Source organism: Triticum dicoccoides, chromosome 4A (genome assembly GCF_002162155.2).
Source record: "Triticum dicoccoides isolate Atlit2015 ecotype Zavitan chromosome 4A, WEW_v2.0, whole genome shotgun sequence".
In the NCBI taxonomy this organism is placed as follows: domain Eukaryota; kingdom Viridiplantae; phylum Streptophyta; class Magnoliopsida; order Poales; family Poaceae; genus Triticum; species Triticum dicoccoides.
The window spans coordinates 317,398,424-317,404,872 of record NC_041386.1 but is presented as its reverse complement, the minus strand read 5'-3'; positions in this window follow the sequence as shown (position 1 = coordinate 317,404,872).

The window sequence follows — 6,449 nt, the reverse complement described above, 5'->3', positions numbered from 1 at the left end:
ATGCATATATGCAATATTTTTGGTCATATCCAAGGTAGTCATGTCCTCATCATCCTCCCCTTCTTGAAAATAAAGCCGTCCTCGGCGTTGCTTAATCTGAAATGTGGCTAACAAAAGAGACAAGGTGTACATGTTGTATATGTATGTGTCATCCATTTTTACTTCCCTTGATTTTTGCATATACGACACATGAATAGATGAGTAACTTGCATAGTTCATAAAATCTAAAGCCAAAAAATTAGCACAAGAAGTAGAAGGCATGAAAATATTGCAACTCAGTTTGCACATATAAGTGAAGCTCTTATTCATTTCAAAAGATTGACAATGTTCATCATTAAACCATCCCAACATTGGTGAATAAATCTTACTTGCATCAAATTTACATGCTACAACATGCTTAAATAAGCAAACATGCAATAAGTCATTCAACACAGAATCATCACCAAGATTAGAGGTCATATCAAAATGATTAAACATTGGTTCTTTTGCATCAATAGTTAATTCAATGGGTGCACTCAAAATTGTTGGTATTTCAGTTGTTTGATCACATGGCAAAGTCAAATTATCAACGTAGTCCTCTAAAATAGGTGGTGTGATCAAAGTAGTGGGTAGCTCATCAGATGGTGCATTCAAATTGACAAGGCATTCATCATTCTCATGTAGATATGGAAGATCAGTACCTTTGTCATTACCTCTTATGATCAACTCAGATGATGTAGCCACTCTCGGGGGCGATGTGTCACATGGTGGAGGTGATGTAGTCCTGACAACAACGGATGTGGTTGTCATAGTATGCCTAGTAGTTGAAGGAACAATCATATCAACTCTTGGAATGTGCACCGTGCGCTTGTTCTCCTCGTGGCCAACACGTCGTTTTATTTCCTGTTCAGCTTTGCAAGCAAGATGAAACAAATGGTCCATAGGATAACACTCTTCATGAATTAGTATCACTTGAATATCACGGTTTAATCCTCCCCAAAATCTATCCATAAAATCATCTTCACTTTCTTCTAAAGAGGAATGCAACAAGGTAGTTTGTAAATCATCATAATATTTTGTTACAGTTTCACTACCTTGTTTTAAGTGTTGCAACTTCTTAATCATGTCACGAGTATAATAAGCAGGGACGAAAGTATGTCGCATGGCAAGTTTCAAATCATCCCAAGTAGTAGGTATATAATCAGGGTGTAACCGACAATATTCACTCCACCAAACCAAAGCATAACCAGTGAAAGAACCAACCGCAACCTTAACCTTTTTATGTTCATTGAAATTATGGGAAGCAAATATATTTTTTATGTCGAACTCCCATTCAATATATAAAGCAGGTTTAAAACGGCCATTAAATGGTGGTATAGATACATTAACCTGATCATGTGCATTTGGATATTTGTGCACCTCTCGTGACGGTTGTGGTATTTGCAAAGGTGGTGGCACGTCTCCCGCGATCGACAAAGCCCATGAATTGACTCTGGATCCTGTCATGATTAGTAGAACAAGAAACAGAACCAATCTCCTGAGGTTACTGACGATGCCGGAAGCACGGTCAGCCTGACCACGAAGGTCTATTCCTGCAAGCAATCGAAGAACGAGCAAGAATATGTAAAGCAATCTGAATATTGCAAATATATATGAGGTATTGATAATGGTGGGGATCCGTAAGCGGTCTTGGTCTGGTCGTTGGACACAAACGAAGTACACGAAGTTGCAATGGCTAACTTTTAACTAAACAAATCCCAAGGAAAAGCTACTAGATGGATCTACTTATATAGGAGCAAGGGGTGGCGGCCAAGGAGGTGGGAGGACGTCCCAAGGCAGCCTAAAACTAAATCTAGGTCGTACAAGGCCAATGGGCCCAAGTGGAGGTGATGTAACACCTTTGGACTTGTAGTTTGACTCGGATTCTGCTGCAGCATCAGATTGTTTCGTCCACAACTCAACGCTCCGGACGAATTTGAAGGTGATTCCAATTGGGTTGGAAAGTGCACGAAATCTAGTTTCCAACAAAAAAAAGAATCACCCAATTCGGAGTCCGTATGAAAAACTTGTGTGCGTTTTGAGTCAGGTGTGTCTGTGCAGTCCGAATCTGAATCCAGAACGTGAGAGACTTGGACTCTATCTTCTCTTGGGCCAAAAGTGACGTGAGAGAACTTTTAGGACAGCAAATAAACATCTCTTTCTTCCTTATCTTCATATGTGGATTGTACAAATGTCCCATACACCTGCAATTAGACAAAACACAAAAGTGTGTGAAGTATTTTTGTTCTGGATAACATAAATAGATTATTGAATAGTTTGCACTAGAAATCACCTGACAAATATGCATGTATGCAATATTTTTGGTCGTATCCAAGGTAGTCATGTCCCATGCAAGAAACGTGAATGAATGTCAAACACCCTGCCAGTGTCACTCAGCCGCAAACATTGAGATACTTGGTTTTAAAATTCTAGTAAATCTAAAACTCGTCTGAAATTCATGAAACTTTGTATGCTATCATGGAGCGGCATCAACATGCCGTGGTAATTTTTTTGCCCCATTTGGGGCACATTTGGTTATAAGTTTCTCACAAACCAGAGCTTCTCAGAACAAGCCTGATGGTTTCAGCAGGGAAGATCTCACCTTTGGGGACGAAACGATATCCGCTGCCTCTTATTGCTTTCAAATATTTTCTAGTGTCAACATAGAACAACAGGAGCATTGTGTTAAATATTGGAATTTTTCGGGGTTTGTTTGGACAATTTTGGAAACCAATACAAAGTGGCATTATACTTTTGTTGTCAAATTTGAGACCAGTTTTGATATAATCTTTATCTAATTACAGGCGGGAGATTATTAATAATTGGGAACCAATATCCCAAACAGATTATTTATTCGAACCATGAGCGTTAGACTAACAATGGATACGTGCCATGCTTTGGTTAAGCAATATAGCAGTAGCATTAATCATCCAAATAGAAAAATAATACACATGCCGCCACGCGACCCGTGTGCCGTGCGAGCAGGCGTGAGTTGGTGGGACACATATGCAAATGTACCATTCATTACATACAACAAATCATCAACACACAACAACAACGAGGATACATGTTGGATTATAGATTATTTCCAACAAAACATTGTAACACCCTCGATGCGGCTATAGCTCCCACGTGTCGAGGCACGACTTAGAGACATAACCGCATTGAAAGCAATGTCGCAAGTTAGGCAATCATCACAACATCCCATGTAATATAGATAATAAAAGGGGAGTTACATAGTTGGCTTACACTCGCCACGTCAATCAAGTACATAAATAGCATTACAACATTCAAACACTCATGGCCCGACTACGGCGCCAAAATAAAAGATAACCCAACATGCGACACGATCCCGATCACCCCAACTGGGCACCACTACTGATCATCAGGAAAAGAAACATAGTATTGTTGAGAGTCCTCGTCGAACTCCCACTTGAGCTCAAGCGCGCCATCTGGAGCGGAATCATCAGGCCCTGCATCTGGTTTGGAAGTAATCTATGAGCCACATGGACTCAACAATCTCGCACCCTCGCGATCAAGACTATTTAATCTTAATAGGTAAGGCAAGGAAAAATATGTGGAGCTGTAGCAAGCGACTAACATATATGGTGGCTATCCTGTTCGCAAAAGAGAGCGAGAAGAGAGGGCAAAGCGCGAACGAGAAACTAGAGAACAACCTGCGCAAGCATTACTCCAACACCGTGTTCACTTCCCGGACTCCGCCGAGAAGAGACCATCACGGTAACTCACACTGTTGATTCATTTTAATTAAGTTAAGGTTCAAGTTAGCTACAACCGGGCATTAACAAATTCCCATCTGCCCATAACCGCGGGCACGGCTTTCAAAAGTTCAAATCCCTGCAGGGGAGTCCCAACTTAGCCCATGACAAGCTCTCACGGTCGACGAAGGAATAGACCTTCTCCCGAGACGTTCCGATCAGACTCGGTATCCCGGTTCTTCAAGACACTTCGACAAGTTAATAACCAATCCAGCAACACCGCCCGAATGTGCCGACAAATCCCGATAGGAGCTGCACATATCTCGTTCTCAGGGCACACTCAGATGAGCTCTCCATACAACTAAAACCAAACCTCGAGTTTCCCCGAGGGGGCGCTCCACAAGACTCTAGTTCGGACCAACACTCAGAGGAGCACTGGCCCGGGGGGTTTAAATAAGATGACCCTCGGGCTCCGGAAACCCAAGGGAAAAGAGGCTAGGTGGCAAATGGTAAAACCAAGGTTGGGCATTGCTGGAAAAGCTTTAATCAAGACGAACTATCAAGGGGTTCCCATTATAACCCAACCGCGTAAGGAACGCAAAATCCGGGAATATAACACCGATATGACGGAAACTAGGGCGGCAAGAGTGGAACAAAACACTAGGTGAGAGGCAAAGCCTTCCACCCTTTACCCAGTATATAGATGCATTAAGATAACATGACAATATAATGATATCCCAACAAGTAAAATAATGTTCCAACAAGGAACAATCTCCAATCTTCACCTGCAACTAGCAATGCTATAAGAGGGGCTGAGCAAAGCGGTAACATAGCCAATCAACGGTTTTTTAGGACATGGTGGGTTAGAGGTTGAACGTGTCAATTTGGGAGGCATGATAAGCAAGTGGTAGGCATCATAGCATAGGCATAGCAAAAGAGTGAGCATCTAGCAAAGCAAAGATAGTAGTGATTTCGAGGATATGATCATCTTGCCTGCAAAGTTGTCAGAGTTGAGTGGATCCTCGAAAGCAAACTCAACGGGCTCCTCGTTAGCGAACTCGTCTCCCAGCTCTACCCAAACAAGACAAACTAGCAACAAGGACGTAATCAACCACGTGCAAATCTCAAACAATAAGATGCAAACATGGTATGCTATGCGGGATGCAATATGTGATGCAGATGCAAGATTTGACAAGGAAAGCATGAACCTGGCCTCAACTTGGAAATCCAAGTGTGCCACTGGAAATATGAGATGAAATCGCTTGAAAACGATATAAAGAACACCGGAATCGGAGTTACGGTTTGGGAATGGCAAGCAATTCAAATATGACCACATTCTGCGATTTACAGCAAGTAGCCATCTAAATGCAACAAGATGAACATGCTACAACAACCAAACATGGCAGGGATCCACTCAAGATGCTTAACAAAAGATGAACACTGAGCTACGGCCAATTCATCCATTAACAGGTTCAAACAAGCATGGCAAAAATGCATTTGGTAAACAGATTTCAGACTTGGTGAAATTAACACTTGTCTGGAATTTCAGATCAGATAGCACTCTTTGGAGCATGAAAACTATATGCGACAGGATCTAAACATGGCAAAGTAAAGCATGGCATGGAGCTACTCAAAGAGCTTAACAAAAGTCCCTTAGTGACCTTGAGCCAAAAGGGATCAGAAAATACATTTGCAAGCATGTGAACATGGCAAAAACATAATCAGTTCTCAGACTTGGTGAAAACTGGAGCATGCTGAAAACAAATATCAAGTAGGCATGTTTACGAGCTCGATGCACTCACTACAGAGCAAGTCCTGACAATCTAAGCATACACCCATCAAGAATACACAAAATACAAGCTATACATGGCAAGAACAATAACATAGCATGCACGGATCAACTACAACATCCTCGGCAAAATCGCTAACAAGTAGACAATCTGCCCAGATTCACGAAATAGCTAAAGTAGATCTCGATTGACTTAAGCTAGGGTGCTCCATAATTGCAAACAAAGACATGGATGGATAGAGAACTACAAGATTAACAAAACATCCTTACTGATCATCCTCAAAAGAGGCACGGATCACTAGGAAACAACATGAACATATGGCCGTATGAGATAAACAGGTCAAGGACTTGGGGGAAATGCTAAGTCCCTGAAATCAGCATTAACGAATGCTCCACTTTGCAAGCTTGTGCTAGTCACCACACACATCACAAAAATACATGGGTTGCATCTCTGGATAGATGGCAAAACATATAACAAAAAAAATGTAGAGCTCATGGGCATATCATGCACACAATAATCATGGAAAAAATGACAAATATCTAATTGGAGCAGCAGATCTGACAATTATCCAAATAGCACTCTTCTAATAGCATTTCGGGCATCAAGATGAACTCAAATGAAAATGATGCAATGAGATGAAATGATGTGCTCTTTGAGACGAACATTTTGATATGCTACACGCATGAATCGGAGCTATGATGATGAAATTATGGCATGTCAAAGATAGCAAAATAATTAGGGTTGGGGACGAAAAAGTCAACCCCTACGTTCAGATCCAGATCTGGTGGTACTGTAGCACGCACGGAATCCGATGTTCGTCGGTCGGAGATGGGGTCGCCGGAGAGAGGAGGCCGGTCGGACGGCGAGGTAGCGGAGGGCGGCGCCGGAGATGACGGATCCCGCCGGTGAAGGGCGGCGAGGA